Raw genomic sequence first — 23,643 nt, forward strand, 5'->3', positions numbered from 1 at the left:
AGTTGAGTTTGATGCAAGCGCGGGCTAGGCAGCGAAGAACAATATCAAGGCGCTGGAGGTGAGACGAAAAGTCCGAGAAAAAGATCACAACGTCGTCTAGGTAACAAAGGCATGTGTGCCATATCAGCCCTCAGAGTATGTTGTTCATCATGCGCTTGAATGCGGCGGGTGCATGGCAGAGGCCGAAGGGCACGACATTAAATTCATAGAACCAGTCGGTTGTGACGAATGCAGTTATTGGGCGATCGGCCTCGCCATCGGCACCTGCCAGTAACCGGAGCGCAAGTCCAATGAAGAAAAGAACTCATCACCCGGCAGGCAGTCGAGGGCATCGTCGAAAAGGGGGAGAGGGTAGACGTCCTTGCGTGTATTCTTGTTCAGACGACGGTAGCCCACGCAGAACCGTCTTTTTTCTTGACTAGGACTACTGGTGATGCCCACGGGCTGTGCGACGGCTGTATCATGTAGCGCTTGAGCATGTCGGTCACCTGCTGGTCAATGAGGCGGTGCTCAGCGGCTGACACGCGGTACGGACGTTGGAGCAAAAGCGCAAGGGTTCCACTGTCAATACAGTGGGTAACGGTGGTGGTGCGGCCCAAGAAAGGATGCTGGTAGTCAAACGAAGCTTGAAAACGGTGCACAACGGCGACAAGCTGATCTCGCTGGATCGACGTCCGGGCTGCGTCGAAGGAACGGTGAAAAATATCGACAGAATACTGGTTAGTGATGGGAACAGGCGTAATGGCGATGAGGTGAAGGTAAGCCGTGCTATCGACGAGGGTGTATGCTGAGGCGGGATCGAGAAAGGCAACACTACCAAGCTATTGGCCACGGATTAAAATGGCGGGGCAGGAGAACGGGTTGGCCGCATAAATAGCGCTGGAGCCACGAACAATTGTCAGTACGGCATGAGGAACCAAAACAGACTTGTGGTCAGCGCATCGTAAAGAGAGGATATAAGTGACAGTTGCATCTGAGAGAGCAGCACAAGAAAGAGGCACCAGCACTGAAGAGAAAGGCGGAACGTCTGTGTCCTCTGAGACGACCACGGTAGCGGCAGCAGCACCGGTTACGTCCAAGGGGGCGTCACTGTATGGCGACAAGTCAAGCTCAGCACGGGCGCAGTCAATAACGGTGTGATGTGAGGAGAGGCAGTCCCGACCAAGGATAACGTCGTGAGAGGAGCGAGGGAGGAAAATGAACTCGATTGTGTAGGGGACGTTCTCGATGAGCAGGCGGGCGGTGCAGGCGGCTAACGGTCGAATGTTCTGAGCGCTGGCGGTGCGGAGAGAAACGGCAGGAAGGGGCGTCGCCACTTTTTTGAGTCTGCGACAGAGGGCGTGACTGAGAACGGAAATGGCTGCGCCAGTGTCAACAAGTGCTTCGACGGCGACGCTCTCAACGACCACCGTAATAATATTGGCAGGAACAGAAACAGGTCTTGAGTGAGTCGCTGGTGACGCAGTTCTTGCCTCCGAAACTGCGGCCGTCAGTTCTCCGCGTGGACGGCGGGTTGCTGGCGGAGCATCGGAGAACGGGAACGGCGGCCAGGAGACGGCGAGCCGTGGCGGGGGGGGGTGATGGTAGCTAGGAGAAGAATAATCCGGAGGCGGCTCGTGTGATGCAGGCGAGGATGACGGCGGAAGGTCGTACGTCGGCTCACACCTGTAATAGTGGGGACGATGGTCACGACTGCGACACAAACGAGCCACCTGACCAGCGACGCCACAGGCGTAGCAAATAGGGCGGTTGTCTTGTGTGCGCCAAGGGTTGAGTGGCTGCGGCTCTGATTACTGGGGCGGGCAATCGGACGTTAAGGTGGGGTTGCAGGTCTCTGGGGTTCTGGCAGCAGGGTAGGTGGCCTGTAGACAGGGGAAGCAGGTGAGGGCCGAAACTGCACCACGGCATCGGCGTACGACAGAGGGGCGGCGATCCGGGGTGGCTGAGGAGGAGGTGGCAGGACTTCAGCGACCTGCTCATTGATAACACGCTGTAGGTTGAGAGTGAGCGACGGCACAGGCGTAGGCGTGGAGGTAGACAAAGATACCTGGCGTGCGAATTCCTCACGTACAAATTGCTGGATGGGCTGGAGGAGCGACCGTTGGTCCAGAGCACCATCCCCTGGGAGAGCGAAGCCGGGAAGTGTGGCCTCCTGAAAGCCTGCACGCCGGGTAGAAAGGCGCTGTCTGCTGAGGTCATCGAAGCTTTGGCAGTAGCCGATGACACCGGAGACAGTCTGGGGATCTTTGGAGACGAGCATCTGGAAGGCATCATCCTCAATGCCTTTCATAATATGTCTGATCTTGTCGGCCTCGCTCCTAGGAGGGTTGACACGATTGCATAGGTCGACATCTTCTATATAACTGGTGAAGTTTTCACCGGGTTCCTGGGCCCGACTTCACAAGCGTTGCTCAGCGCGAAGCTTTCGCACTGCGGGATGGTCAAAGACTTCTGTCAGACTGGTTTTTAGAGCTGCCCAGCTTGAGACGTCAGCCTCGTGGTTCCGAAACCGGAGATTGGCTACGTCGCTCAAATAAAAGATAACGTTGATGAGATTGACGGTATCGTCCCACTTGTTGTATGCGCTTACGCGCTCATAGGAGGCCAACCAATCCTCCGCATCCGTGTCATCTGTGCCGCTGAAGGTGGCCGGGTCACGTTGCCGCGCGGCGCCGGAACAGAAGACAGCCGATGGAAGCGGTGAAGTGGTTTGGGTGACGGTCTCAGGCATTGCAGAGGCGGTAGGCAATGCGCGGGTGCGAAGCTCCCGTGAGACGGGATCGATGGCACCTCCACCACTTGTAATAAGGAACGTCTTGCAAAGCACACCTAGCGAACAACCAGCGGTACAGTCCAGGCACAGACCAGGGGCAGCGGTAAGTCTCAAGCACGAACGAGGGACGGAGCGTTCTGCGCTCGAGCTTCGGAGCGTTCTGCGCTTCTCGTCGTCTCCTTCGTTAAGCGCCAGCCTCTGAAGATTCCAAAGCCGAAGGCCAGTCTTACAGTACATACAGCCATACCACTCCACTGGTCCAATTGAGTATACTGCTCAGGAGCACTAGTATCCACGCGGGGCGAATCACCAAAAATTTGTTACAAAGCAATTAAAGTTTGCACAGAACAGGCAAAATAAACGGCATAATATGGAACCATTCTAATATGCAAGCAGGAAAAATTGCATTTTACCTACACTCCAATATTAATCGAGCTACAAAAATATCAAAAAGCTCCTTCAAACCAGCACAGCGTTGGCATTTAAATGTCATTGGGTTGTTCCACACCAACTGATCCAGACCTATTACTCAATCAACTTCGATTTCTTTAAACAAAATAATGTCTTATTGCATTACTATGACAAACATTAGCTTTGCTTCTTTTTGGCAGAATAAATTTTTTCTGTCGTGGCCGCCATCTCAACGCTTCGAAGTTATAGCCAAACATATCCTTGCAATAAATTTGCAAAAAAAAACATTCTTACGCATGACTATGAACCTTCTTTTATATAAATAAAAAGTAGTGCACTTCTATATGCAGTAAATCGAACTTATTTTATTTTAAACAAAACATGAATGAAGGTACAAAATATGAAAATTTGAAATCGTATATCAAGTTTTATGTTCTCACACCAGCAATTCCAACTATTTTTCTAAGCTGTCCAGAAGGCAAAAAAGGCGAAAAAAATGTTTCAGAGAGCAAAAAGCTTAAGGCATGTCAGCAAAAATTTCTAAAGTGGAGAGAATTTCCGTTTTGAGACATTCAGCAGTCTATTCCACGATAAGGTGACCTTAGTTAAATTATGAGAGGAAGGAAGTTGCAGAATTCCATTTAATGACATTTGTTTCCAGAAGTTTAATCGGAGCATTTTTGTTTTAAGTGAGAAAAAAACTTTGCAACTTGAGTCCCTGCGTTCAACATCTCACATTTCTCCGTGCCTTCTCCTCACTGCAACACATTTTGCCACCGGCTGCAAATATACGCAAAACCAGCACTCTACTACTCGAATACAATGGTGTGCTGGGCTTCAATGCCGCCGGGGTCGGCAATAAAGAAGCCTGGTGAAGGGACAGTTACAAAAAGTAAAAATGAATTGGCAGGATGGCAGAACTGCTATTGTTCCTCAGCAAAAACAGTATTGAGCCGGGAAGCACATTTTGCGGTCTGACCAATAAGGGTTAGAAACTTCTACTCCATGCGAATAATTTCAATTTTTCAGTGAAATTGACTTTTTCACCACGTCACATGCGAAGAGAGCTTGTGACTGCACTGGAGGAACTGTGATGCCCTCGGCAGCAAAATAAAGTATTTACATGCCATACGAAAGTCAAATACTGCTCTATGAGCTGTTTACATGGGTGAACAGAACTACCAAGTGTGTTGTAGCCCTCTGGGTGCTGCAACAAATGATTGAAGAAAACAAAGGTGGACTCCCTAGGCGGTTTACAAGAGCACTATCATTAAGAGGAATACGCAAGTTTCACCATATTGAGCCTTTCTCTCTCTCAATAGTGCATGCCGGATTTACATCATGCTCGAGTTGAAAGCGACAAAATGTGAATGAACATGCCAGCAGACCTTTAAAAACCAAAATATGAGGAGCATCCACCTGAAGCACCACGCAGCGAGCAATCGTGGGATTGAACGCATGGACACAAATTGCAAATTGTCTTCTCGCTTAAAACAAAAATTGTTCCAATTAAACTTTTAGAAATAAATCCCATTGCCATTAGAAATCAAATGATCACCCTGTCAATTTGCAACAGTTGGCTGAATATGACTCAAAAACAGATTTTTTTGCTGACATGCCTCAGATTTTTTTCATCTCTGAAATATTTTTATCAGCATCTTTGCCTTTGGTTGGTGTTGTGTTGGGTTTCATGGCACATAGGCAACTGAGGCCATCATGCGCCAAGCACAAGGTATTGGAAAAGTTTTTGTTGAATATTATAGAAATGTAAAAAAATAATCCACTTATATGGCACTTATTAGTTTATTGCAGGGTTTCAGAAAACTGCGTTCATCAACACACAAATAAGATTGCAACCATCCTGTGCTGACTACGAACTAGCAAGGATATACAAATAAATGAGGGCATGGTTAGGCTATGTACCCTGTTTCATGAAGCCGCTTGATGAAGAAAAGAAGGGAAAGTGGACCAAAAGAGAACCTAACATGAAACATAAAAAGAAGCTTCCTTGAAAACTTAAACGCACCTTTGCTTTTATACAGCTCCTGAATATTTCCCAGTGGCAACAAGGTGAAACCTGTGGGTTCCCAAGTGGATGTTTCCCCTGCAGACATCCATTTAATGCCATCACTATTACTGGCCGCCAAAATTTATAAATTAGCTCACTCTTGCCAAAAATGAACTTTTAAGAACTTGAAAAAGCAAGCTCAATATTCATAGCTTGAATAGCACCGGATCCCTTAATCTGGTTGCTGTTCTAAAAACAACGAAATCCAAAATAGATGGCAGCGTCAACAAATTGTACAGCGGCCACAAGCACGATACGACCACCGGCTGTCAGCGCCTGCGCAGCAGACGAAATTTAAAGTTTTTCTCAGACTTCATGCTTACACAATGCATTTTACGCAGAGATACGGTACACTCTCTGCGCACAGCTGCAAAAATTACCACGCACGAATAAACCGTAGGGCAAGAAATTTGACGAAATTGCGTTAAAAGGCTTTAAATTTGACAGAACACACATACTAGAGCTCTTAATTAAGCAGCATGCGGCAGTACTCTGCAACATTCGTCTCGTCAAAACAAAAACAGCTGTGTGCGGAATGATTCTCGGCGAACTTGTTCAGCGCTGCTTCTCTTCCTAGGATGCAAAGAAAGAGCGGCCTGTCGCACTGCATTTCTTGGGACTTAGGTACTAAGAAACGGCAAGCCCTGAGACCGCTATTCTGTAACATTTCCTTTGCAAAATGGAAACCAGCATGCATGAAGAAATAGGATTGCTTACCATTCGAGGCAGGTGCGTGGTAGTGCTGAGCTGCTCTACGTCTCCACATCACGGCAACATTCGCCGACTTCAGGGCAACGAATGCTAAATTGCAAATACATTCAGGCGCATAAACACGCTCACATAATAACATCGCTCGGGCTATCGGACTTCAAATCTTTAGAATGTGAGCGAGCGCCGCCCTTTCTGCCAATCTAGAACAAAGAAACGCATTCGGCAGAGCGGCTGCTTTTGTCCTGATATGTCATATACTGTACTTGGACCGCAGTGAACGAACCTACGCACTTTTCCAGTTATATATGCACACTAAAAACAGTTTGTTTCACTACGGTACCTAAAAAAACGTGGTCGAAAACGCGTTCTCGTGAACCGCTGAAGCGTACACACCCCGACGCCATGACGAGCAGGCCGGAAAAAAAAGTCTACAAGGCCCGACGGTACCGGTGGACGCCTTGCGGCAGAAATTCACTTTTGCTTTCAGTTTTCACTTACAATGTGTACGGGAGCTATAATGCACTTGCAGCATCCGAGCAGCATACACAGCGATTGCTAACAGTTGCCATTTACGGAAAATAAGAAGCGATTAAACATCCTCAATTTCTTCGGATTGGAAAGTTACCATGAATTTGTCCCCTTTTCGATTTTTCCGTTTTACTTTCACTCCAGCAGCTACGTTTCAATGCTGGCAAAGTATATAACAAAAATTTTAGCCTATGTCGTCGTAGAAAGAGGGGGGGAAGCATAAAATGTATGGCAGGCAAAGCATAGCACATCCTATGACGGCTCCCTCCCGAACAGATGTCCCGGAATGGTCCCGAAGAAGTTGGGACGTTGCCTTCGGGAGGGGGGGGGGGGGGGGGCTCATCTAGTTCGACGTATTCGGCGGTAGTGTTGTTGACATGGAACAGGTAGTGCGGTCGTACGGCAGCATTCGTGCGAACACGCGCAACATGTATCTGTGGCATGGACTCAATGGCGGTGTTAGGTACCCTTCCATGGATGCGTCATGTCTATTTGCTGTTTACCGTAAGCCAGGGCGCACGCACCTTCTCAGCCTCCCGTCTGTACGCGCCTCGTCCTGGGGCCGCGGCTTTTGAGCGGAGAAACAGCTCGGCTAACGCGCTTGTAACCCGAGGAATCTTCGAAGGTCCGCGCAGGGACGGTGGCAGGGCATTCGTGGTGAGGCGTTTCAGAGGGGCTGGACAGGCGCCGTGTTATATGTTGGATAATGCCCCTAGGTCTGCCACATTTCTCTTCATAAAATTAAATGAATCAACAAAACACAGCGGTGACTGAGAGCAACACATACCGAAGAGAGGGCAGAATGCGGACTGCAGGGTCGGATCGAAATCATTGAAACGCTAGACAGATGTTCCTGCGGTCCAGTAGACCTTCGGCTCCTCTTGGTGCCCTAACGGCCCGCACAGCGTGCTTCCACTCGCAGCGCGCCGGTTGCGAATTAAACGGGTGGGCGGCAGGCAATGTTCGCTTCAGGTTCTAGCAGTTCTAGCTCAGGTAATGTGCTCGGAGTGCAGTGGTGCATAGACGATGTTCGCGAGTTTGCCCCAGAATGGGAGCTGAAAGCACTAATTGCATAAAAGGCCTGTGTGTTGTGCAATGCAAGGGCACGTTAAATGACCCCGGATTGCCGAAAATAGTATGGAGATTCCCAGTACAGCGTCTCCGATAGCCCTGGTTTAGCTTTCGGACATGAAACGCCTCATAACACAGCATTGACTTTTTATGGGTTGCAAAGGCATCTACTGCTACTCGTCAGTTTTGGGTAGCTACGTACGTCGAGGCAAAATAAAATTTTTGTATTGCCCTCTTTGCAATTAGAGTTTCACAAGCTCTTCTCGAGATCTAATTAACTTCAGGTCTCCACAGCTGCCTTTATTTCAGTTGACACAGTGGTTGCTTCAAGAAATAGCTAAGTTTGGTCCAGTTTCTTGTGCGGGATTTGGTGTATAAAACAACATGATTTGGCGGAGACAGTACTCCAATTGAAACGTATTGTCGTAAGACGTCAACGTAACCATTTCTCTATTTACCACGATGCAGTTGTGACCGCTTTGCCTTGATATGGATTGAGCACAGGAGCACGATATTATCAAAACAACCAATGAGCCCCTACGTTCACGGCATAGGTATTATTCCAACAATTTTTTTTGCATTTGTAATAAAATCAATCACAATTTTTTCCGGCTGCAAGTGAACCAAATTTTTCTTCCCGCTGCATATATGTTCTGGGCTGAAAAATATTTAAACCATGCCTCAAAGTGAAATCCTAACGAGCGCATACTATCGGCACCATCAGCGCGTTTGTAGTGTTTTCATAGTTAAGTTTCATCACCATGTGAAATGTTGCAGAAGCGTCGATGCATTAGTAAAACGTGGATAACATGCCGAACATGCATGTTACTGCTTCACATGTGCATGTGATGTTGTCACAGGAACTACGCTAGCATATTTTTTTCCGTAAAGCACATGAGCTAGGGCTACATTTTCTGTTTTTTTTCGTTATTTATTCAACATTTCATCGGACACGCAGCACTGACGTGAAGCCAGCTTTACATTTTTCAAAGGAGCACCCTTGTGCCTCGACGGCACGACCAGGATTATTAGGGCCACATGCACCCGTTTTTGCGAAGTTCTAAAATTCATGGATGCAGGATGAGAGCATGTGTAATATAAACTCCTAATATGTCAGGTGTAAGGATGTGCATGCAATTATGCTCCCTTTAAAGGTGTGATATTTTTTACAGTGTAGCCTTATTTTGTACAGGGGTAGCTTCAGTAAATAAAAAAAAAACATTTACTAGGTGAGAAGGTCAATAGCGATGCGACCGGACCACAATAGAGAATAGGCCTGATCTTCTGCACAGCTTCCAGCTCTCGAAGAGTACTGCCGATGACCATGTTTTGGACTATATGACGCAGGTGCAATTATTGCACCTGCAGTGTGCCAAATGTAGCCGTTCCCGCTACTGGCATGCCCCAAGCGTACGTTTCGCCTGATGATGACGAAGCTGGTCATCAGCTGGTGCTGGCTACACCCCACGCCACGCTGCAAGATCCGACCCAGCGACCCTTTATTTTTTAAATTTTCGATGACTTGCTACGTGGAACACGAACATGGGTTGTTTTGGGTTTAATGGCCCATAAGCATCTAAGGCTATCATGCGCCAAACTGAAAGCAGGAATAAGAACAGGATGTCGGTAAGCTAGAGTAGGTCATGGAGCCTGTTTTCTTTCTGGAAGCTTAGCAGGCTCCGGCTCTTAGCACTGTCTGCAAGCTGAAAGGACAGTTCTTCCTCCCTTGCAGCCATCAGTCCAACTTCCAACAACCGTTTTCTTCCTGGGCCGTACGTTCCTGGGCAAGAGGTGGTGATGACCCATCTGAGAGGCTGGCGTGCAACACTTGAGACATGTGCTGAGCACTGCATCGTTTTGAGGACCCCCTAGGCTTATTATCAACGGGGAAAGCGTGGCCCCAGCCCTTATCCTTCTATGTAATGCCTCCTCCAATCTCCTTAGGTAATGAGGGAGGAGGCAAGTGCGCGGGGGAATCAAAGCACACTTCTTAGAGAGGACAAGATGGAACGAGTGGAGCGGAGATAAAAAGGGAGGCTACTGGGCAACACTCCCGTATTTGGGCTTTGATTGGTAAGGACGTCTGCTTTCCTCTGGTAAAGATTCTGAGTATCTTGTGTCTAATATATCTGTATGTGTTTATTTTCCTATTCAGAGCATGTATCTCCTGAGTGATGCTTAGTGTCTGTGACTCATTTGAATTGTTTAATAGCCCCTTAAGAGTCCATGTAGATATGGGCGTGTCTTAAAGACGGGATGTTTTTTAGAGACTCCAATGCATCACGATTAGCGTAATGTTCCATCACAAGAGGAGCCGCGCGGTCGGAGGCGTGGTCCGGATGTGTGATTAAATCAGAATGTGTAACGCTTGTAGAAACTGTTCTCCCACCCTTTCTATGACCAATGCGCCCGATAAGCTATACCCGTTCCGAGATTTATATCAACCATGCGTTTGAATTGTGAGCTTTAATTTGTAAAAAATTCAGGGGGGCACTTTGTTCACCTGAAGTGGGGTTTGGCGAAAGAATATAGCGCGGGGCTGAAGCTTGTGTCATTGTAGTGAGGTGAAGAGTTTAATTACATACACAATTTTTCGTGAATCCTAAATCTCACCCCCACTACAGCGGCGGCAAAGCTCTCTCGAGCGCAAAAAAAGGGATAAAGCCCCTATAACAGGTCCAAAAATCCATCAACCTAGTTATTAAACCTTATCTTCAACTTGTCTACAATGAATGCATTTCTGGTTCACTGGAACTGTCATGGGCTTTTAAACAACTACACTGACGTAACAGAGGTTTTAAAATAATTCTCGCCGGTAGCACTGTGTCTCCACGAGACGAACCTAGGACCACAGAAAATAATGTTCTTAAAAGTACCATGTCTTTCGCTGCTACCGAGAGAACTCAAGCAGGCTCTCTGGAGGTGCTGCATTGTGGTCCAGAGGGGTGTTGCACCCCGAAATATCGGCTTTAAAACCTCATATGAAGTGGTTGCTGTCACTAACCTTGTTTTTAAAACCTTTACAATATGCTCCAAATACATTGAACCTCACTTAACAGTCACACTGCACGATATAGAAACACTGTATTGCAATTACCGGAGCCATATCTTTTAGTTGGGGATTTTAATGCTCAGTTCTCTTTTTGGGGAAGTGAAGAAACGGATGTCAGATGCCGGATTCTACAATATTTTATTCTCTGCAACAATGTCTGCGTCTTGAACACGTGCAAACACACTCATTGTTCTCCAAGAATTGGGAAAATTAGCTGCCTAGATTTATCTTTTAGTTCACCGTGGGTTTTAACGATTTAAAATGGGATGTGATTCACATTCCATACGACAACGATAACCTTCCTGCATTAATCAATTTAACATCCCCACCGCAAATCACCCCAACAAAGCTGCGACTTTGGAAGCTTCATTTTGTAGACTGGAAATTTTTAGAGCAGTTGCCACATTAGAAAATTTTTTATAAAATCTGAGCATTGATGAAGGAAATTAGAAGTTCACGAATTACATCTTAACTTCCGCACATTTAGCTATTCCGCCGTCTTCAGGAGCGTTGCGACCAAACCACAAAGTGTGGTGTACAATAGACTGCTAGGAAGCAAGAAACTACAAAATAGAGCTTGGGGTAAATTTCGTAGGTACCCAACACAAGAGAACTTCGTACATTTTAAAAAGCCAAGAGCCATATCTCGTTACATCCATCTCAGGGCAGAGAAAACCTAATGGCAAACTTATGTTTCTTCTGTAAACTGTCAAATGGCAAAAAATTATGGGAGCAGGTTCGAAAATAAATTGGCACCTTCTCACCGTTCACAATTCCTTTTTGGCAGCACCTCGTACACAAACAGGTATGTAGGAACAGGCAGACATTTTATAGGAACACTTCGCTGCAGTTTCCAGTTCGTCTCACAACACGCAGTAATTCCTAATATACAAAATTATAGCCAAAAAACAGACTTCCAACAAGTGAAGGTGGAAACCAAGAATACAAAAATTTATTTGATCTCAAAGAAATAAATAGAGGACTGTCTGCCGGCAAAAAAAAGTGCACCAGAACCCGAGCAGATACATTACGAAATGCTTGCCCATTTTTTACAACCTGCCGTAGAGGCACGCTTGAATTTCTTTAACAAAATATTCATAGAAGGGAAAATACCTGACGAGTGAAAAAGAGCCAAAATAGTTCCATTCCTGCAACTTTAAAAACCACCAACTTCTCCTGAAAGCTATAGGCATATAGCACTTACAAGCTGTCTCCCCACATCATTTCAAATTGTCCTTAATATAAGACTAACATTTGTACTTGAATCCCGGAAACTTCTCGACGTCCATCAATGTGGTGATAAAAAGGCAAGTGCAACAACTAACCATCTAGTTCCTCTCGAAAACACAATTATAGAAGCTTTTATTCACAAACAGGACTGCCTTGCCATCTTCTTTGATAGAGAGAAAGCATATGATAGAACTTAGAGATATGGGATCCTCCACGACCTAGGTGACCTGGGTATCCGTGGTAGGATATTAAACTGCCCCAGTGACTTCATTTCCATCCGTTCTTTTCACGTACGCATAGGCTTAACGTTCTCGAGAAGATTCGTTCAGGAAATAGAGTACCTCAGGGGTGTATATTAAGCACGACCCTCTTTATTTTAAAAATGAATTCCATAGCTAGTAATGCCCAAGTCCTTCATGTATTCAGTCTACGTGGGTGATCTTCAAATAGCCTGCACATCCTCAAACATAACAACACGTGAGAGGCATATACAACTGGCAGTACTCAAACTAACGATGTGTGCAAAAAAAAATGGTTTCAAGTTTTCCACACAGAAGTCAGAAGCTGTTTTGCGCTCGCTGAAAGGAGGTCTGCACACTGAACCCATTCTTTATCTGAGGTAGGTCGGTAGGAAAGACTTTTAATGCTCTAGAAAGGTGCTAGTAGCAGACGAGAAAGAAGAGGTCCATCTTCCTTCTTCTCACAGGGTCGGTGCCCCTATTCCAGGGCTCCGCTGAGCTTCGCTGCTCGTTGGGCGTGCTGGATCAGACCTTGTTGGCAACCCAGATCGCCGCTGGAGAGCCGGCTCTCCCACTGTTCCGCACTCGGGTCTTTGCGAAAGCTGTCGTTTTTACTGCATTCCCACGTGATGTGGTACAACGATGGTTTGCTGCCACACCAAGGGCAAGTGTCCCGATATTGCGTCGGGTAAATCTTGCTAAGGATATGCAGGTTTGGGAATGTTCCTGTCTGAAATCTTCGCCAATACACTGCCTCTAGTTGATTTAGATCAGGATGAGGCGGCGGATAGCGGATCCGTACCCCCTTATAGTAGTTGAGAATGTCTGAGTACGTAGGACTGACTCGGTCGGGTAGATCGTCCGATTGGGAGGAAGCTCGGCTCGTATACCCTCGAGCTACCTCGTCGGCGCGTTCGTTCCCCGCTATGTCGGTGTGTCCTGGCACCCAGTAAATGCTATGTATGACTTTTGGTGGGGTCGCGCTCTGGAGGAGCCGGAGCGCGGCGCGACCTATGCGGCCGTTCATGTAGTTACGGCACGCTTCTCTCGAATCTGTAAGGATGGTAAGGGACATGTTGCTTCGATAACCGGCTACCGCCGCTAGAGCTACGGCCAGCTCCTCCCCTTCGGTTACCGTGCAATCCCTCACTGAGGCGCTAGCTAATTCCTTTAAGTTCGAATCAATAACTACCGCCACTGTGCTGTTATGTGAGCTTCTTGTATACGGAGCCGCATCCGTGTATACCGTTGTGGATTTTGTAGCTAGATTTTGTTGTACATACCTCGCCCGGGGTGCCCTACGGGCCGCATGCAAGTTGGGGTCCATGTTCCGGGGAAGGGAGCGAACCTTTAGCGTCTGGCGGATTGCGTCCGGTATGCTCGCAGTACGATTCTCGAATTCCGCAGTTCCTCCTAGCCCCAGTCGGCTAAGGAGCGAGCGCCCCGTAGGAGTCTGCTGGAGCCTAGCTAACTGCGTGACCAGTTGGGCTTCTTTGATCTCTTCGAAGGTGTTGTGAATTCCAAGAGCCAATAGTTTTTCGTTGGAGGTGTTCATTGGTAGATGCAGGGCTGTCTTGTAAGCTTTGCGGAGTATGGTGTCTGCACTATCCACTTCTCCTTTGTTGAGGTTGAAGTACGGGAGGGCGTAACCCACGCGACTAACCACCAGGCTCTGAACCAGGCGCAGGGTATCCCCCTCTCGCATGCCGCTCCGCTTCTGCGACACGCGCGTGATCATTCTGGCGACCTGAGTGGTCGATTGCTTGAGAAGGCCGAGCGTATGGCCGCATCGCTGGTTGCTCTGCAGCCACATTCCCAAGACGCGTATCTTGTCTCGTTCGGGAATTAGCTGTCCTTCGAGGGAGACATTGAGGGACCCTTCCTTGTGTTTCCCTTTGTGGACTCGCAGGAGTTCTGATTTTTCGGTGGAGCAGGCGAGGTCTCGTGCACTGGTATATTCTTCCACGCAGGTAGCCGCTGCTTGCAGTCGTTCTTCTTTCTGGCCGAGCGACCCAGTGGTAACCCAGACCGTGACGTCGTCAGCGTATATTGCGTGCTGTATGCCTTCGATCTTCTCGAGTTGTCTTGCGAGGCCGATCATGGCCACGTTGAAAAGTAGTGGCGAGATGACGGACCCTTGAGGTGTGCCTTTGTTTGGGGTCGAAAATTTAGCGCTACGAAGGTCTCCGAGCCCAACCGTTGCAGTGCGGTTGGAGAGAAAGGCCTTCACGTAGCTGTGAATTTTCTCGCCGCAGTGGAGGTTGTCGAGTCCTTCCATTACAGCCGTGTGGCTAACGTTGTCAAAGGCTCCTTTGTTGTCGAGGGTCATAACCACGTTCTCGCCTACGCTTGGGACGTTGGTGAGGACTTCCTCTTTGAGTTGTAAGAGGATGTCCTGGGTGGAGAGGTGGGCTCGGAAGCCGAACATACTGTGGGGGTACAGGTCTTCGTCTTCCATGTAGCTTTGGAGCCTCCGAGTAACGACTCGCTCGTAGAGCTTGCCAAGGCAGGAGGTGAGTGAGATAGGTCGGAGATTTTCGATTTGGAGTATCTTACCCGGTTTGGGGATCATTACGACCTCTGCATGCTTCCACTCTTCAGGAACCGTTTCTGCGGCCCAGTGCCCGTTGAGGAAGGTGGTCAGTTGGTCGACCGCCTCGTCGCAGAGGTTGCGTATGAGTGCGTTCTGGATCTTGTCTGCTCTCGCCGCAGTGTTGCGCGTGCATGCCTTTATGGTAGCGAACACTTCTTCCCTGGTGATCGGCCTGTCTAAGTGGGTGTTCGGTTTCCCCAGGTATGGTTTCGCGTATGCCGCAGGCAAGGTCGTGCCGTAGCATTTCTCTTTGGCCTTATCTAGCAGTTCCTCTTCCGTACCCTCGAAGGTGTGGACGAGTCTGCGGATAGCTTTCCCGCTTTCGGCCCTGGTTTGGGTAGGGTCGAGGAGGGTCTTGAGTATACGCCACGTTTTGGCCGTGTTGAGGGTGCCGTCCAGCGAGCTACTGAACTGCTGCCAGCTCTGCCTGGCCAGTTGGGTCGCGTACTCCTCCGCTATCTTGGTGACTTCTGCGATCTTGAGCTTGAGCTTCCTGTTAAAGCGCTGCTTCTTCCAGCGCTTGGTGAGTCCTCGACGTGCCTCCCACAGCCTGATGAGCCGAGGGTCCACCTCAGGTGTTTGCTCGGTGCGATCCACTTCCTGAGTGTACCGCTTCTGGATGTCTTTAAGTTGTTGACACCAATCATCTATGGAAGTAATCCCCCCTTCCAGGTCAGCGCAAGCCTTGCGGAAAGCCGGCCAGTTGGTGATCTTGGCCGTGCCGAGCTTGCGCTTGATGTTGGTGGCTGCTATCGTGGTCTTCAGGATATAGTGGTCACTGCCTAGATTCTCCAGGAGATTCTCCCACGTTGCATGCTTCACTCCCCTGACAAACGTTAAGTCCGGACATGTATCCGGGCAGATCGAAGTGCCAAGGCGCGTGGGATGAAGTTGGTCTGTTAAGAGGGTACATTGGATCGCTTCCGCCGCGTCCTCGACCTGTATACCTTTGTGATTATTAGTGGGGTATCCCCATTGCTGTCCGCGAGCTTTGAAGTCGCCTACAATGAGCAACGAGTTGCTTTTCGCAAGTTTGCTGGCCCCTAGAAAGAGTATATCAAAATTCGCGTCCCGCTGGCGAGGCGGGCTATAGAGGTTTACTAGAAAGACACTCTTTTCCTTACGCTTCTTTTTCGGAATAATTTCCGTCACTAAGTGTTCAATTTTGGTGTTGGGAATTGGGTCATGGGCTATGGCTACCAACTTTTTGCTGACCAAGGTTGCCGTGCGTCCGCTATCGTAGCACGTATATCCCCTGAGTGACGGTGTCGCGTTAGTTTCCTGTAAAGCTATTATATCGGGTGTTGAACCTTGCGTATGTAAAAACTGCATTAGGAGTCCCTGCTTTTGGCGGTACCCCCTGCAGTTTCATTGCCAGATTTCTAGTGGAGTTTGTTTAGCCATTGTTTTGGGCATTGTTCTGATTGCAGCCTTCAGTTCCGAAACGGCGCTCGTGTATGAGCCTGTCCCGGGCCTCGTTTGTTATTAGTTGCGTATTTTGACTTTTGACGTGGCTGCGGAAACTTTGGTCCTGCAACGCAACTTTTCGCTGTAGTAATGTGATGTTCTGTTCTGACAGGTTGAGTTGGACCTGCATGGCATCTAATCTTGCATGCCTTCGGTGCGAATCATGAAATCCTCCATGCGCTGCATGAAAGTTCTGAATTCTTCGGGGGCTCACTTCTAAGGGGGTTGGAGATCGTTGCACTTCGGCCGCCGGAGTCGGGGGCCGCGGTACGTGCCCTGTTCTCTGAGCCTGCATCTCTTTAATGAGGTCATCGATTTTTTTTCGGAGATGTGCATTCTCCTCTCTTAGAGCTTTAATTTCCTTCGAGTTACGCGTAATATTATCTTGATCCGAGTGCGGAATCAGTGGGTTTGGAGAGCCCGCTCCCCAGCTCACCTTGACGCCGCTCTTCTTCTGTTGTTTCTGCGGCGGCTGCTGCTGCTGCTGCTTCGGCTTGGCCGTTGACCGGTTTAGCGGCGGGAAAGAGTCATCCCTGGATCGGCTCTGGCTGTGATCTCGCACGGTGCTACGGCCTCGGCTCGAGGAGCGGCCATGGTCCCGCTCCGAGCTAAGCCACCTGGGTCGGCGCTCTCGACTCAGGTGCGGGTTCTGCTGCTGCTGCTTGCGGTTGTTGCTGCTGCGGCAGTTGGTGCTGCTGCTGCTGCCATTGTTGTTTCCGGGACTGCCGGCCGCCGGTCGTGGCTGCCCCGGAGCTCCTCAGTAGTCTTGAGGCGTCGACGGCACTCCGTGGTGACGTGGTCGCCTTCGCACACCATGCATTTGGCCTTGCACGGGTGGCCTTCTGGTGGGTCGTGTGTGCCGCACGTCCTGCAGAGCTTGGTGGTTCGGCGTTGGACAGACGTCCGAACGATGGCCTTGCTCTCCGCACACGTAGCAGATCTGTCTCGTAGGACGATATGGGTAGGTCTTGAATTCTCCGGATCGGTAGATGACCCACCGCGGGATATACGGGCCGTCGAACGTGATGAGCGCCGTTTCCGACTTGCCCAGCATTCTCGCTTCCAGGATCTTCACTCCTTGTGATCGAAGCCGCAGCCTCGATTTCAGTAGGGCCGGTCATTGCCCCCGGCATGACGCCGTGAATTACCGCACGCTTCAGGTCGTCCGGTAGGGCTGGATAGGTGTTGGTTGCATAGGTCTGGTCATTGATCGTGAGCTTTTCGATCTTCCTGAGCACGTCGCCGATGTCCAGGTCGGGCGTGCTCGCAATCATGATGTTCGATCCGGGCCGGAGTCTCATGATGAAGTCTTCTTCCTTGATCGTTCCTCCGCTGGCCGCGACGAGGGCTTGCGTTGCCTGGTCGACACGGATTTCGCTGATTTTTAGGCCTCCCTTGGGGCGATAAATGATTTTGATATCATCCTTCGGTAGCGGCGGCGGACGTGGCCTGATCTGCCGCTGCGCTCCCGCCAGATGTGGTTTTAATGTAAAGCGCGGCACGCCACTCGCTCGCGTCTCTGCTCCGCCAGCTGCGGCTGTCGGCGCTATCTTGTTGCTTGCTTCTTCCCGGGGATCGCCTGGCCCCTTCGAGCCTTTCTTCGAGCCTTTCCTTTTTAGGCGCCGTTTTGTAAGAAACAAGCTGCCAACGATCCATGTCTTCGTCTTGCAGTAGGTCGATGTCGGCCCCGTCGTCCCGCTGCGGTGGCGAGGTCTCCATGCCCTCGGTCACTGCGTCCCCAAGTCCGGGGCTCGCATTGACCGGCGGCGCGGCAGGAGATTCGTCCGTACTTTCAATATTCGCCGAACTTGGCCGAGGTCCGGGTAGGTTCATTCATGATAGGGTCGTCAGCGTCCCCGGGGTTCCATGCTGGCCGATGTCTAGACACGCAAGCACCGCACGGGGCCGCCCCGGGGAGCGCGCTAGGCACTACGCTAGGCTCAGCGCTCCCGGCCGCAGGTGGCCACTCGAAAGTCCGATAAAAGTCCAAAAATGGGCCTACCGGCTCAGGAGTGGTGTCACCGTGGTCCAGGTGACGTTATCCGTCGATGTAGCCGAAAATGTTCGGTGGCCCACGTGAAAATTGGGTCGGAATCTTCGAAAAGACACGGAGCCGATGTGGAGTGCGTCCGTCTACATGCGAACGCCCAACGCCCCTCGCCTTCTTTATCTGAATGGAGTCACAATACCAAGGAAAACTTGAGCACAAATTTTTGAGTGTAAGTTTTGATAAAAAACTCACATTCCTGCTACGCATAAACGCCTAAAAAGATTCTAAATTACTGAATATGCTAAAGATAATCTCAAGAAAACACTAGGGCTCCGACAAGAGATGTCTGTTACAAATTTATCGCTCTGTATTACGCTCTAAACCATAGACTATGGTTCTATAGTTTATGAATCAGCGAGACCATTGTACCTTAAACGGCTGAATACAGTACATAATTTAGGTTTTCCTCTTGCCACTGGTGCATACAGGACGTCACCTATATATAGCCTGCATGGAGAAACCAACGAAGCATCACTTGCAGACAGAAGAGCATTGCTCACAGGCTCGTTCATTCTAAAAATCCGTTCACAGTACAATTATGTTTCTTATCCCATCGCTACAATGTGCCCATCTAGAATACTCTTTAACAATAAACTGCAAGCTACCCGGCCACTGCTATTGCGATTTGAAGAGATGTGCCAGAACCTCAGTGTACTAGACGTATTGCCAAAGATTACTCGAAGGCGAGGTCCACTGTCACCATGGTACAAATTCGCTGAAATTTGTGATTTTACTCTAACACAGTTTCGCAAAAAACAAATTCCAGAACAAGTTACTATAGAAGAATTTTTTGCACTCGAGGAAAAATAGAGTACTTTCAGACCTTTTTATACAGAAGGTTTAAAACAGATGCTTATGTTCGAAGTGCAGTGGTACGTGAAAATTATAATAGAATAGAAATACTTCCACAGTGCGCATTCATCTTCACCGCCGAATGCTACGCTATCTGTGTAGCCATAGAAAAAATAATAAACAGGAACCTCTCCAACGGTATTATTCACACAGGCTGGCTAAGTGTGCTTACAGCCCTTCATTCTGAAAATGCAATAACTGCGCTGCTTGGCGACCTCATACACAGTATTACATCAGAGATAGCTCAAGGACAAAACTTAAGACTTTTGCTAGGTATCAAGACATGTCGGCACAATGTGCAACAAAAGGGCAAATTTGTGCGCTGCTCAAGCATGTGAGGAGCAAATTAAGAACGTAAATATACCCTATAAAAAACTGCATGAAATAACTACATAATATTGCAAAGAAAAAATGGCAGTCCGCTTGGAACAACAAAGTACATAACAAGCTACACTTAAGAAAACCAGTTCTAGGTGAATGGATGTCATGCGTGCACCAGAATCGTTTTAAGGAAGTCATTATCTGCCGTCGCCGTATAGGCCACACGCGCATTACACACAACTTTCTGCTAACGAAGAAAACAAACCAGTTTGTGCATGTGGAAGTTAACTTACAGTCAATCAAATTTTTAATTTCATGTTCGGGGTTGGGAAAAGCTACGGAAAAAGTGCTTCTCTTCATTTTATAACCAATGTATACCTTCTCAACCAGCATTGCTCCTTGGTGATAATGCATTTATGAACATGTTTTGGGTTTTCAGATTTTTAACAGAAGCTGGATTTCTTTAAAAAAATGTAAATCATGACCCAGTGCTCTGCCTGATGCACCCTCAGCCACATCCTCATTCGTGAAAAAAGCTAAGGTTTTCATTCGAATTTATTTGGAGCCTCCAGTTCTTTGCCCAGCCAAGGACGGCTGATGAGGTTACGCGACCTCCTCTGAAATTTTAAATGTTAGCAATTTAATAATCTTGTTTTTGCTCTCAACACTAGATAGAAAAAAAATAATTTTTTAAGTTTGGTACACCGCCATATTTTTTTTCATATATTTGTAAAAATTTGCAGAGAACAATTTCTTACACTTTGAGCTTGGCGCATGATAGCCTTAGTTGCTTATGGGCCATTAAACCCAACCCAAGAAAACACAACACACAGCACTTAATTGCTGGAGACACTGGAGAACGTATGGGAGGTATCCGTGTGATTCCACGCCTTTCTGCAAACACTCTCCAGAGTCCTAGATAAGGAGAACTAAATATGCGTTGGCAGGAAGTAGCGCATTCGTTCTCAAGCGCGGCTGTGGAATGGAAGCATGCTGGTTCGAATGCCATCGACACAAAGATGTTTTTTTCTTATCGAGTTCAAGAGTGTAACGGACAGACGAAAAGACAGATGGACGGATGTGAGCATGAACCAATAAACGCTTTTGCCTTCATATGGCCTGGTAACCTTGTTGGTGGCTAATGTCGTGTATGGAGGGGGGTCTATGTTTTCGGTGACTGTGCATTCACCTCACGGTATAAAGCTGCAATAGGCATAAGATATTTCCTCTTGAGATCTCTTGTTGCCTCTCGGTGTTGAATAAGTTCCGTGAGTTTGTTTAATTATGCATATTCCTGGAGAATCGGGATGGGTATCAGTTTTGGCAAGGCCTTTATGGTGCGCTCTGTGTTCCTATTCAGTGTTTCAAGCGCTTCCCACTGCAGTCTCCTCAGTCGATGGAACTGAGACTGGTATAGTATCCTGGATTAAAGTACTGAACGTACAAGACGTCTGGCCGACTCGGTCCTTGCCCCTCCAGCACAATACAAGATACGTGTGATCAAGTGCAGTGTAGTCTCTCCTGCTTTCTTTGTCGAATGGAGCGATTGTTTCCTTTAACTGACTTATGTACATATTTCTAGACCAATGACTAAGTTAATCCGCATCTTGTAATGTCTGGTTGCAAATAATGAGTGTAAATCTCTTACCTTCCTATTTTGTTCCGGCAATATTGGACACTTGAATGTAGCTCGACGTCTCTAGTGACATTTAAGAAGCCCGCTTCAAGGACATACTCTTCCATTGTGTTTAACGCCTCTGGCGCCTTATTATGCTGGAAAACTCTTATAGGAGAGAATTGCCCTATCTAAATATTTCACAACAATATCGTTTACTGCTTGAAAGATAATATAGAACGCGCCAAACAGCCAAACTAATCCATAAGAAGCCGGATAGTACCTCTATAACTTGAAATAAAAACAAGAACTGACGCACGGAAATATGGGAACCGCAAACATGCAATGAACAATCACGACTGAATGACAGCAAGAGCAATCGTTGCATTTTTGTTGAACATTCTGCCTCTTTCATTCCTTGCTTGACGACTACCATTGTAGGTATGGTCCACGTGACCACCCAAATAAAGACGAACTACTTAGAGGTATTACGGAGCTCTTGACGGTGTCCTAAGACCAAGCCTCCCACCCGATGACAACGATAGCCCAGAACAACGAAACACCGGCAGCTTTTTGTGACCTCAGAGAGCGCAAAGCGGAGAAGTCGACTATGTTTCCGCAACAACCAGAAAATTTTTTCTCAACAATGAGGGTGCATATATTAGTTTTCTCTCCTAAATGTACTGGGCACCTGTATCGATATAGAAAAGTGTGGTGTCTTCATCGCCAATGTCAGGCACTCCGTCAGATAAGGAAAACCGAAATACCTTGACATGAAGCCACCTAACACTCAAAGAAGCCACTGAATTTTTGTGTGAAATTTGAATTTCAAACCTATGCTGGGGTCGAGTAACCTTGCCAGCAACGGACTCGCAGTGATGTTCAGAATCTGTACAAGAATGCGAAAAGTTTAAAGGGAAGGCCTCGAATGGTCGTCTGCGCTAATTTACTGTTTTACTATGAGTCCGCAGTGAAGCAGAAGCTATTGACGCTGCGCAAGGCGCCGGCTTACAGACTTGTTTGTCTAACGAGCGAGCGAGGACAGCACGCCTCTGGGAGTTGTCAGTCTCCTGACATACTCGTGCTCATAGCTTCCATTCCTCTGCAAATAACTTGTGAGATAAGCTGTAACTGTAGAATTGATCTTGAAGCTGTTTAGGCGGAACAGTAAGTAGTGAACCTGGCTCTGTTATGCCATAAACAGAAAATTTCTCGAATAATTGTCACGTAAAAAAAAAGCGGCCAGCTCTCGAGAAACGTAAGCGAAAATAGACTATTGACTTCACCAATTCAGTTCCAGAGAAATATAAATGATAAACCATGAAGCAAACATAGTTTTCATAGATTGCTAAACCCTATTTGATGCACTGAACTCATTCACACCTATAAATTCGATGCGTAACCAGGGCGTGGAAAACCATATGTAAACGCTCGAAGGTATCCAAAGAGTTCTGAGCAACCATTATCCTGCACATGAAGAGTGATATAGAAATTACTAGTGAGGAAGTTCACACAAGCTGAGCTTCGTGAGGGTTTTTTGCGGCGATTTTTAAAACTGAATTTAGAGGATTTTATTGGGAAGAGTTTGGAACAAAAATTCAGATCACCTCATTTCCCTTCTATCTGCATGTTACGATGCCCTGTAAAGTAATTTGGACGATAGATTTTTGCGAACGAATGCTGACTAAGTGCGAATATTTTGCCCTATGTTGAAATGTGCCCTCTTTGGCACATTTCTTTGTTATCGTTGCAGGATATCAAAAGAATCATCGAAATATATAAAAATGCAGCGTTATCTCGGGGTTGCGGTCATCCTCCTCCTATGCATGCACAGCCTGATGCCAAGGTATGTAGCCGAGATGTTGCGAACATGATTCCGACAGCACGAACTTAGCGAGGACTACATGTTTTGAATCTTACCCACTGGCGGTTGGGGGGTATAGAATAATGCGCTATACACCGCTGCACGGAACGCTTCCGCGGGCAGCCATATTGCTACTGGACTGATGTGTGCCTGTGTCGTTGGCCCAGAGAAACAACAAAGGGAGCACTCGTACGTGTGGTCGGGAGATTTCAATAAGCACATGTGTCTCAACAGCGTAAAAACTTGAAAGGGTGCAAATTGTCTTCAATATATCGCTCGAGGAGCTGCTGGAGCACGGAAACCGATAGTGACAACTGATAAAGTGCAGTATAAGACGAAACAGTTAGTGTGCATCTTGCAATTACATAGGGGAGGGTGTTTGCAAATTGGCACCGACACGAGATCAAATGATAGAGGGATACAGTAGGCAAAGTCAAGTTAACAACTGAATGCAACCGAATAATCAAAGCTTGGTAAAACAGGACGATAAAAAAACAAAGCTCTGGCATCGTTTACCATAGCATAAGAAATACCACAACGTAAACAACATCAAAGGGTAGCGGTTGACGATATTTGTTGGCTATGTGTTTCATTCACTTGCTGCTAATGGCAGCTGCGAGTATGCATATTTTACTCTGCGAAAGACAATCGGGCGGCCTTTCATGCGCATGACCTAGGCTAGCCTGGCTCTGAGGCGTAGGGAAGATTTGATACGATTCGAATGGCTGGATGTTATGGTATATTGCATGTTGGGATGAAAACAGGACAAACCTTCTACGCGTTGCAAGAGGTTAAAGA

The 23,643-nt window shown here is 47.7% G+C and overlaps 1 long non-coding RNA gene across 1 annotated transcript in view; it reads left to right on the plus strand.

Moving 5' to 3' along the window:
• The window catches only part of LOC144135143 (uncharacterized), a 55,850-nt gene that overhangs the window by 21,635 nt on the left and 10,572 nt on the right, over positions 1-23,643 (plus strand). Inside the window, exon 2 of the long non-coding RNA XR_013315391.1 lies at positions 22,735-22,827. This is a non-coding gene — a long non-coding RNA (uncharacterized LOC144135143). The remainder of the gene's footprint in view (positions 1-22,734; positions 22,828-23,643) is intronic.

The sequence above is a fragment of the Amblyomma americanum genome, chromosome 5, assembly GCF_052857255.1.
Source record: "Amblyomma americanum isolate KBUSLIRL-KWMA chromosome 5, ASM5285725v1, whole genome shotgun sequence".
Taxonomy (NCBI): Eukaryota; Metazoa; Arthropoda; class Arachnida; order Ixodida; family Ixodidae; genus Amblyomma; species Amblyomma americanum.